Raw genomic sequence first — 20,168 nt, 5'->3', positions numbered from 1 at the left:
GGAAGGTCAAAGCCATTGTTTTCAGCCCCCACCAAAATCTTTATTCCTCTATGAAGTGCCTCGAGACATTTTTCTACCTTAAAGGCATTATAATGCATATTGTTGAGTTTGCCTCTGAATCCAACTGAAGCAAGTCCTCCTGGAAGCTGCCTATAACAAAGGGGAAGCATTTTTTCAGACATTTACCATGGTATTGGCTTCTTTCATTCTGTCACGATACAGAAGGTGTTTGATAAGATGTCTCACAAGAGGCTTGTTAAAAAAAATCAAGTGCATGGCATAAGAGAAAATGTTGCAGCTTTTGATAAAATGTTGGTTGACAGAGCAGGTGCAAAGTTACAGTAATTGGATGTTGCTCAGATTGGAGAAGAGTTGGAAATGGTGTACCCCAGGGGCCAATGCTGACTCCACGTTTATTCTTGGTATATTTTGGACTTTAGCGTAGGGAACAGAATCTCAAAATTTGCTAATGGCACAAAACTAAGAGATTTGGCAAATAGAGATGAGGATTTTAAAAGACTTCAGGAAGACATGGACAGGTTAGCAGGACAGGCAGACAAGTGGGAGATGCAAGTTAATGTGGATAAGTGTGTGGTTATACATTCTGGAAGGAAAGGGAGGAATGGGGTAATACAGTCAACAAAAAGATGCTGAAATAAGTGGATGAACAGAGAGATCTGCAGGGTTCATGTACATAATTTTCCAAAAGTGCTAGTGCAGGTAGATAGAGCCCTAAAGAAGGCTAACAGCGTTTTGGGTTCTATAAATAAGAGAATAGAATACAAGAGTAAAGAAGTAATGATAAATGTATACAAAACATTGGTTTGATCATGATCAGAGTGTTATGTACAGTTTTGGGTGCTCCCATTATAAAAAAGATATTGACGTTATAGAGAGCGTACCAAATTGAGTCATTAGGATGATGGCAAGGATGGAAAACCATAGTTATGAGGAGAGACTTGAGATACTAGGACTATTCCACTGGAGCTGAGAAGACCAAGAGGAGATTTAACTATCGCCCCATTTCGAACCGCCATTTTCTCTCCAAAGTCCTTGAATATGTTGTCATCTCCCAAATCTGTGCCCATCTTTCCTGCAACTTAATATTTGAACGTCTTTAATCAGATTTCTGCCCCGGCCACAGCACTGAAAGTCACAAATGATATCCTCTGCAACGATGATCGCAGTACGCCCTCCATCCTCATCCTTATCCAAGTCTGAGCAACCTTTGACATGATTAACAATGCCAGCCATCTCCCTCCAACATCTCTCCTCCGATGTCCAGCTGATTGGGATTGCCTTCGTCTGGTTTCATTCTTACCTATCCAGTTGTAGCCAGAGAATCTCCTGCAATGGCCTTTTTTTTTATTCGTTCATGGGATGTGGGCATCGCTGGCAAGGCCAGCATTTATTGCCCATCCCTAATTGCCCTTGAGCCGCCTTCTTGAACTGCTGCAGTCTGTGTGGTGAAAGTTCTCCCACAGTGCTGTTAGGTAGGGAGTTCCAGGATTTTGGCCCAGCGACAATGAAGCAACGATGATATATTTCCAAGTCGGGTTGGTGTGTGACTTGGAGGGGAACGTGCAGGTGGTGTTGTTCCCATGTGCCTGCCACCCTTGTCCTTCTAGGTGATAGAGGTCGCGGGTTTGGGAGGTGCTGTCGAAGAAGCCTTGGCGAGTTGCTGCAGTGCATCCTGTGGATGGTACACACTGAAGCCACGGTGCACCGGTGGCGAAGGGAGTGAATGTTTAGGGTGGTGGATGGGGTACCAATCAAGCGGGCTGCTTTGTCCTGGATGGTGTCGAGCTTCTTGAGTGTTGTTGGAGCTGCCCTCATCCAGGCAAGTGGAAAGTGTTCCATCACACTCCTGACTTGTGCCTTGTAGATGGTGGAAAGACTTTGGGGCGTCAGGAGGTGAGTCACTCGCCACAGAATACCCAGCCTCTGACCTGCTCTTGTAGCCACAGTATTTATATGGCTGTTCGAGTTAAGTTTCTGGTCGATGGTGATCCCCAGGATGTTGAATGTCAAAGGGAGGTGGTTAGACTCTCTTTTGTTGGAGATGGTCATTGCCTGGCGTGAATGTTACTTGCCGCTTATCAGCCCAAGCCTGGATGTTGTCCAGGTCTTGTTGCATGCGAGCACGGTTGCTTCATTATTTGAGGGTTTGCAAATGGAACTGAACACTGTGCAATCATCAGGAAACATCCCCATTTCTGACCTAATGATGGAGGGAAGGTCATTGATGAAGCAGCTGAAGATGGTTGGGCCAACGAGACTGCCCTGAGGAACTCCTGCAGCAATGTCCTTGGGCTGAGATGATTGGCCTCCAACAACCACTACCATCTTCCTTTGTGCTAGGTATGATTCCAGCCACTGGAGAGTGGTTGATTCCCATTGACTTCAATTTTACTAGGGCTCCTTGATGCCACAGTCGGTCAAATGCTGCCTTGATGTCAAGGGCAGTCACTCTCACCTCACTCTGGAATTCAGCTCTTTTGTCCAAGTTTGGACCAAGGCTATAATGGGGTCTGGAGCCGAGTGGTCCTGGCGGAACCCAAACTGAGCATCGGTGATCAGGTTATTGGTGAGTAAGTGCCGCTTGATAGCACTGTTGACGACACCTTCCATCACTTTGATGATGATTGAGAGTAGACTGATGAGGCGGTAATTGGCCGGATTGGATTTGTCCTGCTTTTTGTGGACAGGACATACCTGGGTAATTTTCCACATTGTCGGGTAGATGCCAGTGTTGTAGCTGTACTGGAACAGTTTGGCTGGAGGCGCGGCTAGTTCTGGAGCACAAGTCTTCAGCACTACAGCTGGGATGTTGTCGGGGCCCATAGCCTTCGCTGTATCCAGTGCACTCAGTCATTTCTTGATATCGCGTGGAGTGAATCGAATTGGCCGAAGACTGGCTTCCGTGATGGTGGGGATATTGGGAGGAGGCCGAGATGGATCATCCACTCGGCACTTCTGGCTGAAGATGGTTGAAACACTTCAGTCTTGTCTTTTTCACTCATGTGCTGGATTCTGCCATCATTGAGTATGGGGATGTTCACAGAGCCTCCTCCTCCCGTTAGTTGTTTAATTGTCCACTGCCATTCACGACTGGATGTGGCAGGACTGCAGAGCTTTGATCTGATCCGTTGGTTGTGAAATTGCTTAGCTCTGTCTATAGCATGTTGCTTCCGCTGTTAGCACTCATGTAGTCCTGTGTTGCAGCTTCACCAGGTTGGCACCTGGTGCGGCTTCTCTACCCGCCCCCAAAACATTGCCTCTGGAGTCCACCAATGTTCTATCCTTGGCTCCTTCCTATTTCTAATCTACAAGCATCAGAAGACATGACATCAGGTTCCACTTGTACACTGATGACCAGCACCACCTGTCTTGATCCTACACTGTGTCTGTGTTGTCATCCTATGTGTCTGACATTGATGAGCTGCAATTTTCTCTAATTAAACATTGGAAAGACTGAAACCATTGCCTTCGGCCCGCACCACAAACTCCGTTCCCTCGCCACCGATAGGCTGAACCATACTGTTTGCAACTTCGGCATCCTGAACTGAGCTTCTGACCCCATATCTCTCCATCACAAAGATCTACATAATTCCACCTCCGTAACATTTCCCGTCTCCGCCCTTGCTTTGGCCCTTTTGTTAGCTGCTTTTGTTACTGCATATTTGATTATTCCAATGGTCTCTAGGCTGGCCTTCCGTATCCTAACCTGCATCAAGTCCCACTCACCCCTCACCCCTGTGCTCACTGATTTTCATTGGTTCCAGGTCCACCAATGCCTCAAATTTAAAATTCTCATCTTCATGTTCAAATCCCTCCATGGCCTTGCCCCGCCCACCCTCCAGCCCTACAACCCTCTGAAAACTCTGTGTTTTCTCTGGCCTCTTCAACATCTCGCACTCCCTTCACCCTTACATTAGTGGCCATGCCTTCAGCTTCTTGGCCCTCGGCTCTGGATTCCTTCCTTAAACCTTTCCACCTCTCAACCCTTGCTCCTCCTTTAAGATGCTCCTTAAAAACTACCTCCTTGATCATCCTTTTAGTTACCTCTCCTAATATCTCCTTCTTTTGCTTGGTGTAAATTCTTGTCTGATTATGCTGCCATAAAGCATCTTGGGATGTTTTCCTACATTAAAGACGCTATGTAAATGCAAGTTTTTGTTGTTAATAGAGGTTTTAAAAATATGAATGGTTTTAATAGAATGAATAAGGGAATCATTTTTTTTTCTGATTGGGTTGTCAATGACAAAGGGTCGTCAATTTAAAATTATCACTGACAGAGAGGAGAGAAGTTAAGACAAATTTCTTTACATGGAGGGTTATTGGAAAATGAAAGTCTTTGCCACAGGGAGTGGCTGAGGCAGAGATTATTATATCTTTTAAAGGAATATTGGATAAATATTTAAATAATTTCCAATGCAATTAAATCATTTCCAATGCATTTAAATCATTTCCCATGCAAGGTTATGGGGCAGTAGCATAGTTTTTCGATTGCTCTAGCAAACAGCTGGCACAGACACGATGGGCTGGATGGACTCCTTCTGTCCTGTAAACTCCTTTGGTTCTGTGGTTCTAAAAAACAGGTTTACTCACTGAAATCTTGTTCTATCTTAATTCGAAACTTGTTGTATTTGGTTGGTTTGCGAGCAGCTTGGTTGAGGGAGGAGCTAAGCCATTCAAATAATTGTTCTGATACGTGTCTGAGTACAGTCATTCACACAGTTCCAATTACTGTTTCAGGGGCATTTATCATTCTGCAATTTTCAACTTATTGATGTTGGTCTAAAGTCTTCGAAGAGAGTTTGCCTGACTGGAACCTCTGAAGAGAATAAGACACAGCAGACCACTTCACTAGTTGATGAGGAAAGGATCAGGAAAACAACATAAAAAAGTCAATATAGTCAGAGTTGCAAATCATTTAATATTTTCTGCGATATAAAGAGAGAGCGTAATATGTCAACTACTGTAAATATTGCTGCAACAGCAACAACTTGCATTTATATAGTGCCTTTAATGTAGTAAAACCTCCGAAGGTTCACAGAACTGTTATCAAACAACATTTTGACATAAGAAGATATTAGGACAGGCGACCAAAAACTTGGTCAAAGAAGTAGGTTTTAAGGAGTGTCTTCAAGCATGAGAGAGAGGTGGAGAGGTTTAGGGAGGGAATTCCAGAGCTTAGGGCCTAGGCAGCTGAAGACATGGCCGCCAATGGTGGAGAGATTAAAATCGGGGATGCGCAAGAGGCAAGAATTGGAGATATCTCAGAGGGTTGTAGGGCTGGAGGAGGTTACAGAGATAGGGAGGGGCGAAGCCATGGAGGGATTTGAAAACAAGGATGAAATTTTTAAAATTGAGGCGTTCCCAGACCTGGAGCCAATGTATGTCAGTGAACACAGGGGTGATGGGTGAACGGCACTTGGTGCGAGCTAGGACTCGAGCAGCAGAGTTTTGGATGAGCTCGAGTTTATGGAGGGTGGAAGATGGGAGGCCAGCCAGGTGAGCATTTGAATAGTCAAGTCTCGAGGTAACATAGAAGACAGACGCAAAGTATTCATTAAGAACCATACCCACATCTTCTGCCTCCACACATAGGTTACCTTTTTGGTCTCAAATAAGCCCTACTCTTTCCTTAGTTATCCTCTTGCTCTTTATGTATTTATAAAACATTTTTAGGTTTTCCTTGATTTTACTTTCCAATATTTTTTCATGCCCTCTCTTTGCTTTCCTAATTTTCTTTTTAATTTTACCCCTTCACTTTCTATACTCCTCTAGGCTTTCTGCAGTATTGAGTTCTCGGTGTCTGACATAAGCTTTCCTTTTCTGCCTTATCTTACCCTGTATGCTCCTTGACATCCAGGGGGGTCTAGAATTGGCAGCCCCATCCTTTTTCTTTGTGGGAACATGTTTACTCTGCACCCCTTGAATCATCCCCCCTGAATGTCTCCCACTGCTCTGACACTGATTTACCTTCAAGTAGCTGTTTCCAGTCCACTTTTGCTAAATCACTTTTTAGCTTAGCAAAATTGGCCTTTTCCCAATTTAGAACTTTAACTCCTGTTCTATCTTTGTCCTTTTCCTTAACTTTGCTAAAACTAACTGAAAACTAACTAAAACTAACTAAAACTCTCTGTCTGCACACTGTGATTGCCTTGGCAACGGGCAGTTGGAAAGACTACTATCTGTAATCACCAGGTATTGTTCTGTGATTTATAAATGCGAAGGGTTCGAGGATTTCATTTCCACAACATTCACCTGAGGAAGGAGGAAGCCTCCGAAAGCTTGTGAATTTCAAATAAAATTGTTGGACTATAACTTGGTGTTGTAAAATTGTTTATAACTGAATTATGATCACTACCACCAAAATGCTCTCCCACTGATACTCCTTCTACCTGCCCAGCCTCATTTCCTAAAACTAAATCCAGAACTGCCCCCTCTCTTGTTGGGCTTGCAACTTGGCATGGTGGAGGGTTTCAGCAGCAGATCGACTGAGGCAGGGGCGGCGATGGGCGATGTTATGGAGATGGAAGTAGGCAGTCTTGGTGATGGAGTGGATTTGTGGAAGCTCATCTCAGGGTCAAATAGGACGCCAAGGTTTCGAACAGTGCGTTTCAGCCTCAAATAATGGCCAGGGAGAGGAATGCACTGTCAGAGGCGCCGTCTTTCAGTTAGGATATTTCAAGGTCCCATCTGCCCTCTCAGGTGGACTTAATAGATCCCATGGCACTATTCAAAGAAGAGTAAGGGAGTTCTCCCAGTATTCTGGCCAATATTTATCCCTCAACCAACACCTAAAACAACATCTGGTCATTATCTCATTACTGTTTGTGGGACCTTGACTATGGATTTCCTTTCATTACAACAGTGACTACACTTCAAAAGTATTTAATTGGCTGTGAAGCACTTTGGCTCGCCCTGATGCCATGAAAGACACTATATAAATGTATTATTTCCATCTACCTATCTGCCTTATCTATCTATCTATCTTTCTTTCTATTTCTATCTTTCTTTCCTTCTATTTCTTTCTTTAACTATTATCTAATAAACTCTATGAAATATATTTGTGTATTGTCGCTTGCTTGTAGGTTGGTTATATAAAGACAGAACGGTTGAATAATGAAACAAGATTTAAACTTTACTTAGAAATGCAAGTGTTAAAAAATCTCATCAACCATTCTCAGCTTGGCTCAGTTTGTAACACATTGATTTTTGGATTAGAAGGTTGTGGGTTTGGGCCCCACTCCAGGAGTATAATTTAGGCTGACACACCAGTGCAGTACGGTGGAAGTGCTGCATTGTTGGAGGTGCAATCCTGCAGATGAGATGTTAAACCAAGGTAACGGAAGTCTGTTGCACTGGTTCAGGTGGATGTGAAAAACGCAGTGGCTCCCTCTGAAGAAAAACACAGAATTCTTTCATGTCATGGACAACAATTCTCCCTTGACCGATAGCACAAAAAACAAATTAACTGGTCATTCATCTCAGTGCTGCTGCAAAATGGTTGGTATGTTTTCCTAGACAACAACTGTTACTGCATTCCAAAAGCAATTCATTGTAAGCGCTGAGATAATTTGATGTGCTAAGATACTATATTAATGCATTTTTTTTGCAGTAAAGGTACATTGAAAGTAATTGATACACTGCTCTGGTACTGAATTTAATAAAAACTTTCAATTTCTCCACAACATCCTTTGACCTGCAAGAGTAGAGTATAGAATTCTGCATAGCTAATAACATTGTTGGCTGGCAGGAAGGGTGGTTCTGGTGACAAGATGTTAGATTTTCCTTTGCCAAGAAGGAATATCTCACATTCATGTAGCACCCGCCACCCCCACAAGTGATCTAGCAGCATACACTCAGGGCTGCTGCAGGCAAATTTTCCTTTGTTGCTCCCGCTCTAAGGCAAGTATATCCTTCTACCTCAGGTAATTCCTTCCTCAGGTAAGGAGACCAAAACCACATACAGTACTCCAGGTGCGATCTCACCAGGGCCCTATATTTTTTTTTATTCGTTCATGGGATGTGGGCATCGCTGGCAAGGCCAGAATTTATTGCCCATCCCTAATTGCCCTCGAGAAGGTGGTGGTGAGCCGCCTTCTTGAACTGCTGCAGTCCTTGTGGTGAAGATTCTCCCACAGTGCTGTTAGGAAGGGAGTTCCAGGATTTTGACCCAGCGACGATGCAGGAACGGCGATATATTTCCAAGTCGGGATGGTGTGTGACTTGGACGGGAACGTGAAGTTGGTGTTGTTCCCATGTGCCTGCTGCTCTTGTCCTTCTAGGTGGTAGAGGTCGCGGGTTTGGGAGGTGCTGTCGAAGAAGCCTTGGTGAGTTGCTGCAGTGCATCCTGTGGATGGTACACACTGCAGCCACGGTGCGCCGGTGGTGAAGGGAGTAAATGTTTAGGATGGTGGATGGGTTGCCACTCAAGCCGGCTGTTTTGTCCTGGATGGTGTCGAGCTTCTTGAGTGTTGTTGGAGCTGCACTCATCCAGGCAAGTGGAGAGTATTCCAACACACTCCTGACTTGTGCCTTGTAGATGGTGGAAAGGTTTTGGGGAGTCAGGAGGTGAGTCACTCGCTGCAGAATACCCAGCCTCTGACCTGCTCTTGTAGCCACAGTATTTATGTGGCTGGACCAGTTAAGTTTCTGGTCAATGGTGACCCCTAGGATGTTGATGGTGGGGGATTCAGCGATGGTAATACCGTTGAATGTCAAGGGGAGGTGGTTGGACTCTCTCTTGTTGGAGATGGTCATTGCCTGGTACTTGTCTGGCATGAAAGTTACTTGTCACTTATCAGCCCAAGCCTGGATGTTGTCCAGGTCTTGTTGCACGCGGGCACAGACTGCTTCATTATCTGAGGAGTTGCGAATGGAACTGAACACTGTGCAATCGTCAGTGAACATCCCCATTTCTGAGCTTATGATGGAGGGATGGTCATTGATGAAGCAGCTGAAGATGTTTGGGCCTAGGACACTGCCCTGAGGAACTCCTCCAGCAATGTCCTGGGGCTGAGATGATTGGCCTCCAACAACCACTACCATCTTCCTTTGTGCTAAGTATGACTCCAGCCGCTGGAGAGTTTTTCCCCTGATTCCCATTGACTTCAATTTTACTAGGGCTCCTTGGTGCCACACTTGGTCAAATGCTGCCTTGATGTCAAGGGCAGTCATTCTCACCTCACCCCTGGAACTCAGCTCTTTTGTCCATGTTTGGACCATGGCTGTAATGAGGTCTGGAGCCGAGTGGTCCTGGCGCAACCCAAACTGAGCATTGGTGAGCAGGTTATTGGTGAGTAAATGCCGCTTGATAGCACTGTCGACGACACCTTCCATCACTTTGCTGATGATTGAGAGTAGACTGATGGGGCGGTAATTGGCCGGATTGGATTTGTCCTGCTTTTTGTTGACAGGACATACCTGGGCAATTTTCCACATTGTCGGGTAGATGCCAGTGTTGTAGCTGTACTAGAACAGTTTGGCTAGAGGCGCAGCTAGTTCTGGAGCACAAGTCTTCAGTACTACAGCTGGGATGTTGGCGGGGCCCATTGCCTTCGCTGTATCCAATGTTCTCAGTCATTTCTTGATATCACATGGAGCAAATCAAAATGTCTGAAGACTGGCTTCTGTGATGATGGGGCTATTTGGAGGAGACCGAGATTAATCATCCACTCGGCACTTCTGGCTGAAGATGGTTGCAAATGCTTCAGCCTTGTCTTTTGCACTCACGTGCTGGACTCCGCCATCATTGAGGATGGGGATGTTTACAGATCCTCCTCCTCCCATTAGTTGTTTAACTGTCTACCACCATTCACGACTGGATTTGGCAGGACTGCAGAGCTTTGATCTGATCCGTTGGTTGTGGAATCGCTTAGCTCTGTCTATAGCATGTTGCTTCCGCTGTTTAGCATGCATGTAGCCTGTGTTGTTGCTTCACCAGGTTGGGACCTAATTTTTAGGTATGCCTGGTACTGCTCCTGGCATGCTCTTCTAAACTCCTCATTGAACTAGGGTTGATCTTCTGGCTTGTTGGTAATGGCAGAGTGAGGAATATGCCGGGCCATGAGGTTACAGATTGTGCTGGAATGCAATTCTGCCACTGTTGATGGCTCACAGCGCCTCATGGGGCCCAGTTTTGAGCTGTTTGATCTTTTCTGAATCTATCCCATTTAGCACGTTGATAGTGCCACACAACATGTTGGATGGTGTCCTCAGTGTGAAGACGGGACTTCGTCTCCACAAGGACTGTGCGGTGGTCACTCCTACCAATATTGTCATGGACAGATGAATCTGCGACAGGTAGATTGGTGAGGATGAGGTCAAGTAGGTTGTTTCCTCGTGTTGGTTTGCTCACCACCTGCTGCAGGCCCAGTCTGGCAGCTATGTCCTTCAGGACTCGGCCAGCTCGGTCAGTAGTGGTGCTACTGAGCCACTCTTGATATGGACATTGAAGTCCCCCACCCAGAGTACATTCTGTGCCCTTGTTGCCCTCAGTGCTTCCTCCAAGTGGTGCTCAACATGGAGGAGGACAGATTCATCACCTGAGGGAGGGTGGTAGGTGGTAATCAGCAGGAGGTTTCCTTGCCCATGTTTGACCTGATGCCATAAGAATTCATGAGGTCCAGAGTCAATGTTGAGGACTCCCAGGGCCACTCCCTCCTGACTGTATATCACTGTACCGCCACCTCTGGTGGGTTTGTCTTGCCAATATAATTGCAGCAAACCTCATTACTCTTATACCAACATACCATTTGCTTTCTTAATTTCTTGCCGTACCTGTATGTTAACTTTCTGTGATTCATGCACAAGGACACCCAAATCCCTTTGTATACCAACATTTACTAGTTTCTCACCTTTTAAAAAACATTCTGCTTTTTTATTATTCCTACCAAAGTGGATAATTTCACATTTCTCCACATTATACTCCATCTGCCACCTTCTCGCCCACTCACTTAACCTATCTCCTTTTGCAGCCTCTTTGTGTCCTCCTCACAACTTACTTTCCCACCTAGCTTTGTATCATCAGAAGATTTGGATACATTACACTCGGTCCCCTCATCCAAGTCATTGATATAGATTGTAAATAGCTGAGGCCCAAGCACTGATCCTTGCGGCACCCCACTAGTTACAACCTGCCAAACGAAAATGCAAACAAAAATACTCTCTGTTTTCTGTCCGTCAACCAATCCTCAATCCATGCTAATATATTACCCCCAATCCCATGAGCCCTAATCTTGTGTAACAACCTCTTGTGTGGCACCTTATCGAATGCCTTTTGAAAATCCAAATATACTACATCCACTGGTTCCCCTTTATCTACCTTGCTAGTTACACCTTCAAAAACAGTTTCCCTTTTATAAAAACGTGTTGACTCTGCCTAATCATATTATGATTTTTTAAGTACCCTGTTACCACTTCCTTAATAACAGATTCTAGCATTTTCCCTCATACTGATGTCAGACTAACTGGCCTACAGTTCTCTGTTTTCTCTCTCTCTTCTTTCTTGAATAACAAGATTACATTTGCTACCTTCCAATCCATGGGGACCATTCTAGAATCTAGGGAATTCTGGAAGATCAAAACCAATGCATCCACTATTTCTGCAGCCACCTCTTTTAAAACCCTTGGATGTAGGCCAGATTTGTTGGCGTTTATTCTCATTATTTTCTCCAGTACTTTTTCTTTACTAATATTAATTATTTTATGTTCCTCACTCTTATTAGATCCTTGGTTCCCCGCTATTTCTGATATTTTTTTGTGTCATCTACTGTGAAGACAGATACAAAATATTTGCTTAACGACTCTGCCAATTCCTTATTCCCCATCATAATTTCTCCTGTCTCTGTCTCTAAGGGACCAATGTTTACTTTCACTAATCTCTTTCCTTTTACATACTTGTAGAAGCTCTTCCAATCTGTTTTCCTATTTCTCGCTAGTTTACTCTCATATTCTATTTTCTCCCTCTTTATCAATTACTTGGTCATCTTTTGCTGGATTTTAATGTCTCTGGTATAATTAAGTTTAAGTGTTTCACTAAATCGAGCAGCTGGAACATCAGCACACGATCCTTTGACTTAGTCAAGATTGGGAGTAATCAATATAATGGACATATTGATTAACAATTGAGTACATTCCCAGCCTTTTTTTTTATTCATTCATGGGATGTGGGCATCGCTGGCGAGGCCAGCATTTATGGCCCATCCCTAATTGCCCTAGAGAAGGTGGTGGTGAGCCGCCTTCTCGAACCGCTGCAGTCCGTGTGGTGAAGGTTCTCCCACAGTGCTGTTAGGTGGGGAGTTCCAAGATTTTGACCCAGCGATGATGAAGGAAAGGCGATATATTTCCAAGTCGGGATGGTGTGTGACTTGGAGGGGAACGTGCAGGTGGTGTTGTTCCCATGTGCCTGCTGCCCTTGTCCTTCTAGGTGGTAGAGGTCACGGGTTTGGGAGGTGCTGTCAAAGAAGCCTTGGCAAGTTGCTGCAGTGCATCCTGTAGATGGTACACACTGCAGCCATGGTGCACTGGTAGTGAAGGGAGTGAATGTTTAGGGTGGTGGTTGGGGTACCAATCAAGTGGGCTGCTTTGTCTTGTATGGTGTCGAGCTTCTTAAGTGTTGTTGGAGTTGCACTCATCCAGGCAAGTGGAGAGTATTCCATCACACTCCTGATTTGTGCCTTGTAGATGGTGGAAAGGCTTTGGTGAGGTGAGACACATGTCGCAGAATACCCAGCCTCTGACCTGCTCTTGTAGCCATGGTACTTATGTGGCTGGTCCAGTTAAGTTTCTGGTCAATGGTGACCCCCAGGATGTTAATGGTGGGGTATTCAACGATGGTAATGGCGTTGAATGTCAAGGGGAGGTGGTTAGACTCTCTTTTATTGGAGATGGTCATTGCCTGGCACGTGTCTGGCGCGAATGTCCTTGCATCAGAAAGCTGACCTCATGTTTCCGTGTTAGATCTTGACAAAGAGTAAAACACCAAGGCCAAGTTGTGACAAGTGAAAGGTCTGTTTATATTACAATTCCTAAATACAGTGAAGAGGAAAGAAATTTTTAAAAAATGCCAGAGGACGTCTCTTGCTCCCAGCAGAGCATCTTCACATCTCACAAGATGACTTCGGATGGCAATGGCATTTTGGCCGATTTGATGTCATCCTTCCATAACACCAACCCCACTATCTTCCCACTAGAGCTTTAACGTTCACATGAACAGATGGGCAGGACTGTCATTTAACATTTCACCTGAAGGATGGATCTTAACCCTGTACACCAAGGGGACAAATTTCTGAGTTTACACTAGTGGCCGTGGGTCTTGCCCACTGGCTATGCATATCTTTCATCGCAGAGTCCTGAAACTCCCTACTAAACAGCATTTTGGGAGCACCTTCAAAGCACAGACAGCAGCGGTTCAAGAAGAAGGCCCACCACCGCTATCTCAAGTGCAACTAGAGATGGGCAATAAATGCCGGCCTTACCAGCGACACCTACATTCCAAGAATGAATAAAAGAATTCAAAAACTCACCAGCGTGCCACCTGTGATCTTCCACCCATTCGTTTTAATGGATGGAAAATTGTGGGCATTGTGCCAAAGATTCTCTAAAATGTACGTCAACCAGATGAGACCCTCAGGCATTAGCATAAACTTAGAAAATCAGCCCTCAAAAATCTTCATCTTCCTTTTCAAAATGTAATGGGACAGCTCCCCATTTTCTTCTTTTTTCTGGTAAATTTGGAGTTAATTCCAGATTCACTTCAAGGAATGATCCTATCTGACTCATATATATTTGTGCAGGAACAGTGGCAAGAACATAAATATTGCACTCCATTTTTAACAGGAAATTAGCATTTTCTGGGTCGGTTTCTGCCCTTCCTGGACTCATCCAGAAATTTCAGCACAGTGGTGGGGGCGGAGGGGGGTGGCGGCAGGCACACTTCTGGTGGCAGGGTGGGACTTTTGGAATTTCTACCCTGAGGCGTCTATAGTTGCTACTACCACACAAAAGGCGTTTTGTTATATTAATATCTGTGGAGTGCAGATCTGAAAAATTTGGACAATGTCACTGGGTGGGGAAGGAAACCCATCACGACATGACATATCTGATAATGAAGATTTGGAACCAAGCCAACACTCTATGGCCAACTCAGTAATCTGAAAGCTCAGCCAGGCAGGTTACACCTGTTAATGGTTGACCAGCAAGTCTAGCTCACAAATGGAACCTGGGAAGGTAGAGCTTTCCAGGGTGCTGGAATTCTTCCTCATCAGCTCCAGATAACCCTGCAAGCTGACGCCCCAACATGTAGGGTGGTCTTGACTGGACAAGCAGATGAAAACATAATCATAATCTGTAGTGAGAGGCTGTGCAGTTTTGGCTGGTTAAACTCCAGCAGTACCACGGCGCATACTTAGGTCTCCTTAAGTCTAAGGTCTGCCAACTTGCACCAAAGCTTTCTGGATTTTGATAAGCGGGGAGAGAGTGTGCTCTCTACATCAGGCAAACAGAAGCCCTATCTGTAAATTTCTCAATAACTTGCTTTGGAAACTCTTAAATATGTTACTGGGCTTCTACATATGTCAGACATCCACTGGATCCAAAAAAGATCACTGATACCTGGCTCTAAGTAGGCACGTCTTTCAGCAGTTGTTGGGTAATGAACCTTAGGTGCCAGAGATATGGCAACGTATAATTATTTTCTGACCTTTCTTCCAAATAAAGGATTGAATTCTATTGATATAGTGTTTCTCTCATACTTCAATTTATTAAAGGTAAGATAGTCAGAGCAACAGCAGACAATGAGAAAATGGTTTCGGTAAACAGGCTGTTGCCTTGTAAAGTCATCCTCAAGAGGTCAACAAGTTCAACCAACCTCCTAGAAAGATGTTATTCCCTGCTGTTCTGCTTTCAGGATCAAACAGTACAGTTTATATTTGTACCCAGCATGGTTTTCAGGTAATTACAGTGGTTTTCCAAAGGAAGGTGATCTCAAGCACTGAGAGAGCATGACCACTGAGAACAGGCTGACTGTTACAAAACAGAGCCTCTTTTGCTTGTGGTGTTTGGCTAATTTTGTTTTCGTATTTGTCACAGCCCATAGTAATTTAAGTAGGGCACCAAGTGAAAAGCTTAAGAGTGTGCGTTGGCTGACTGTGCATCCTACACTAAAAGGGCCAGTATGCATTCATGCTGCATATTCCAAACTAACTTTGCTGGAAGATATAGCTGTGAATAATAAAAAAAAACCTCATCCAACTTATTTTTTTAGTAAACCTTGTGAATTGTTGATAAATTCTTTATAGGAAAGTATAAAAAAGGCCTATTCGCCATGTGTTTTCGCTAGCTGAGGAATGGCGTAGAGTCTAATACCTCCTTTCTTCCTACATTATAACAGTGACTACAATTCAAAAAGTACTCCATTGGCTGAAAAGCGCTTTGGGATGTCGTGAGGTTGTAAAAGGCGCTATACAAATGCAAGTCTTAATTTTTTTTGGTTGCCCCTTTGCCGCACTTTATCTGAAGCCAAGATGACAGCCATGGCACCTTGTGCCAGACCTTCACCTAATACCACCCTGCCACCAGGTGGTAAGGAGTCTGCTAGAGTGCCCTGGAGTGACTCGCATTCTGATCTTCCCTTTCTACTTGCGGGGATTGTGAGTATGAAATATCATCCATCCAGTTTTGAGCCAGACAGTCCAGTTTTGTGCTGGCCACCTGAAAACCTGACAGCAAAGTCTAGTTTTCAAATGCATTTTAAAAAATTGTTCCGCACGCAGTGGTGGGTATGACTGCATGTGCAAGTCAACGTGTTATTTGGTCTGCTCATCACTGGCAGAATTGCATCATTCACAGTGAAAGAGTTGTTGCACTCCTCCCCGACCATTCAATGAAGCCAATTTTTTGCTCAATTTCTACTTTTTTTTAAAGAATCCTGATTGTTTTGAATGTGCAGTTTGTTGCTGTGTGTCAAAAATATTTTGCATATTAAAAGGCTGATAAGCTCTGTCCTCTCTCCAGACTCCTGTCTGATTTTGAATTCGACAAACAATAGGAGCTGGAAACATGTGCCAGCACTCCATGGCACAGTGAGTGGTCCCTTCCAGTCTCCCCTCATACCTGTGCTAAATATTCACTGCTTTCCTTTTTTCTCTGTTTCAACACCATCACAGTCACAGTTTGCAGTCAATGCTCAATGTACATTTAGCTGACAAATTGGGTACAATAACCCTGCAGTCTAATTGTTTCTAAAGTAGCTGCCATGATGTGATACGGCTTTTTGTTTCATTCTTCATTTTTGAGGTCCTTTGTTTCATTTTGTGGAGGTTAATTCAGGTCTGTACCAACACATCATTACTGTGGTCTGGTGGCAGATGAATTTTTAGCAACTCATAGATTATAACGTCTTTGGCTCTCTTTCTCTCCATCACATGAGGTTGAAGCTTAAATTCAATTATCTTTTTGGCAATGGATCATTTAGAAAAGAGCAGCCTCTGTGTTCTTATCCCCCCATTACACCCCCCCCCCCATGATTAGGAGAGACTTTGCAGGATGCTGGTGACTGCAGGACATCATGTTGTGTTCAGTCCAGTGAAGTTCATGGTCCATCAAATATGAATTCCTAGATATTTGTTGTTCTGTCCTGACTGGTCCTCAGTTTACCTTCACTGGAACCTATGTACATGGCTGTATTTGCAAGCCATTAAAGAACACAATAATGAAGGACAGAGCATGTGGTTTAGCAAAGTTGGGCGTGGTAACAGGCTAAAACTCTATCAGTCCCTTACTGGAGTCTCTGCGTCAATGCAGCCTAGACTCATGGGATGAAAACCTCCTCTCTCACTTGGCTGTAAAGTCCTAAGATAAATTAATTTGGGGGCATTTTCAATCCAGTTAATAATAGGCACAAGTCCACAACTCAAAAATGCCCTAATTTGGCACTGATTGGCATTTCATTCGAGGGGGTTGCTGCAAAATGTGATGTGTTCCATTGCAAAGCACTTTTATATTTATAATGGCCATACTTAGAAAATTGTGTTCAGTATTGTTATCAAAATGCTGGAGAAGGTACGGAGGAGCTTGACCAAAATTATACTTAGCCCTAGGACTTTTAGTTATCAGGACAGACTCCAAGAAGAACTAGAGGGCATCCCATACATTCTTGTCAGAGAGACATCACCCTCTGGTAAAGATAAAATGAGTACAGATTCCCTTCAGCCCTTCAAAAAGGAGCTGGTCAAGTTCCTGAGACAGTAGGACATTACCAGTTATGGAGGGTAAGTTGTGGGTTAACTGGGATTAGAAGGATTGATGGGTTAAGTAAAAAAGAAACAACTTGCATTTATAAGTAAACTTTCTCGTCCTCAGGATGTCTCAAAGGATTTCACAACCAATGAAGTACATTTGATATGTAGTATGTAGTCACTGTTTTAACATAGAGAAACGTTGCAGCCAAATTTTACTCAGCACGGTCCCACAAATAGCAATGAGATAAATGACCAGATAATCTGGTCATTTATCTCATATCTTGGACTATAACTTGGTGTTGTAAAATTGTTTACAATTGTCAACCCCAGTCCATCACCGGCATCTCCACATCAGATAATCTGTGTAAGTGATGTTGGTTGAGACATAAATATTGTCCTGGACACCGGTTCTCCTGCCATGGACTCTTTTAAGTACACCTGAGAGGGCAGACAGAGCTTCAGTTCAATGTCTCATCTGAAAGGCAGGACCACTGACAGTGCAACACTCCCTCATTCCTGCACTGGAGTGTCACCTAAATTACATGCTCAAATCACTGCAGTGGAGTCTGCACCCACAACCTCCTGACTGGGAGGCTACCACTGATCCAAGGTTGACATCAAAGGGTTATTGCAGCCACCTGGAACTTTGTCTAATTGCTTTAGGGAGTCGGAGAGCGATTTCCCAGAGTTTTTCCTAAGTTAGCCTCAGCTTTTTTCCTCCCTGTATTATTTTGCCTCCCACAGGAGATTGCTTGATGGGGAAGTCGTAGAATCATAGAATTTTACAGCACAGTAGGAGGCCATTCGGCCTACCATGCCTGTGCCGGCTCTTTGAAAGAGCTATCCAATTAGTCCCTGCTCTTTCCCCATAGCCCTGCAAATTTTTCCTTTTCAAGTATATATCCAATTTCCTTTTGAAGGTTACTATTGGATCTGCTTCCACCACTCTTTCAGGTAGTGAATTCCAGATCATAACAAGTCAATGGTCTACGTGGCTGCACCATGTCCAGAAGGGTTGGCCTTAATGGAACAGATGTTTCTTCCGGTCATCCTTTTCATATGCTGATGATTTTGCCGGTCATGTCTTATTCATATAAACAGGATGCTGAAATTGCAAAGAGTTTGGTTCACCCTGAGATAATGGCCAAGGAAGAGGATAGAATTGGTGGCGTGGATACAGAGTTTGTGGCTGGGGCTGAAGATGATGGCTTCAGTCTCCCCAATGTTTAACTGGAGGAAATTCCGGCTCATCTACAACTATATATCAGACAAGCAGTCTGACAACACCGAGGCAGTGGCTGTTCATGCCGTTTCTGCTGGGTTTCCTCCATCTTCTACCAAAGTTATGGGGGAAGTTAGGGAGGACCCACATGGAAATTCCCCTCACTGCCATCCAATAGCTCAATAATTGAGAGAAGATTAGCGAGGCAAAACCCATCATAAATGTGAACATAGGAATATATAACGGGATAAGGCTGACACAAAAATTGTGACAAAAAAGTGAAAATATGAAGTGCAAGCGGGAACTGTGCACAGACATAGCGGGGGTCACATTGGATAACCCCTGAAACTGGGCGTGGGGGTCGTGGCGCGCTGTAAACCCGCACCCGATCGTTGAGATGCAGGCAGCAGGTAACATTCGTGCTGTCTGGTGATTTACCTGATAGCTGCGAGCAGCCAACTCTAGCTGCGCTGTTGAGTGGCTGCTCACCAGCAGGGGTCCTGATAGCGCAAGTGGCTAGCACCACTTAAAGGAAGCCTGCACCTCTTACTTGCAAAATATAATATATGGGTCCGCACGGAGATCAGACATCGCACACATAAAACACAGATGCAGTTCCCATCCCTTTGTTTACAAACTGTTGAGTTATTTTAAAACATTGAATAAAGGTTGTGCACTACTAAATCCCACATCCTCCAATCTGCACGCCAGACCTCACCAATCTACCGATCTGAGTTTGTATAAGGCCTGCGAGAGAGCATGTACCAAGGTTCTCTGATGATGTACTAGAGGCCTTGGTGCAAGAGGTGGACAGAAGGAGGGGCGCCCAATATCCGCAGGGGGACAAGAGGCCCTCTGGACACATGCTCCCGAGGCAGTGGGAGGCAGTAGGGGACAAAGTCAATGCCAGGTGCACAGCACCACGAACATGGCTGCAGTGCAGGAAGAAGTTCAATGCTTTGACATGAGTGGTCAAAGTGAGGTCAACTGTCAAGTGATGTCTCCTACCAACTGCACCATTAGCCGCATCCACTGCTTCACGCACTACACCCCCCAATCACCAACAAACTCTTTCAATCGGTACTCAACTCTTCCAATCAGATGCTTCCTCTCAACCTCGCACATTACCCCTGTTGCAAGCCGCACACCCACAACTCACAGGTCACGGACACTGACAGCTATTCAAACATGACAGGCACATCACCCAAACATCTTGCAGAACATTAATCGACACATGTCCCACGTTCTTGCAGGAGAAGGTGGCGCATAACAGGAGGCAGCAAGTGGCAGTGGCTCCATGGAACATGAACCTGCTGTCCTCTCTCAGGATGACAGCATTCCTGTCCCACCCCTGTCACTCCACCAGTGCCCTTCCTGTTATCTGTCAGTTAGCCAGCCCACTCCCTGTAGAGTATTGAAACTTTATTATAGGAACATAGGAAGATAGGAACGGGACTAGGCCATTTAGCTCCTTGAGCCTGTTCCGCCATTCATCAGATCATGGTTGACCTGTGACCTAACTCCATATACCCTCCTTAGTCCCATATCCCTTAATACCTTTGGTTAACAAAAATTTATCAATCACAGATTTAAAATTAACAATTGAGCTAGCATCAACTGCCATTTGCAGAAGAGTGTTCCAAACTTCTACCACGCTTTGCATATAGAAGTGTTTCCTAACTTCACTCCTG

This window comes from Heptranchias perlo, chromosome 12 (assembly GCF_035084215.1).
Source record: "Heptranchias perlo isolate sHepPer1 chromosome 12, sHepPer1.hap1, whole genome shotgun sequence".
Taxonomy (NCBI): domain Eukaryota; kingdom Metazoa; phylum Chordata; class Chondrichthyes; order Hexanchiformes; family Hexanchidae; genus Heptranchias; species Heptranchias perlo.
This window is presented reverse-complemented; position numbering follows the sequence as displayed.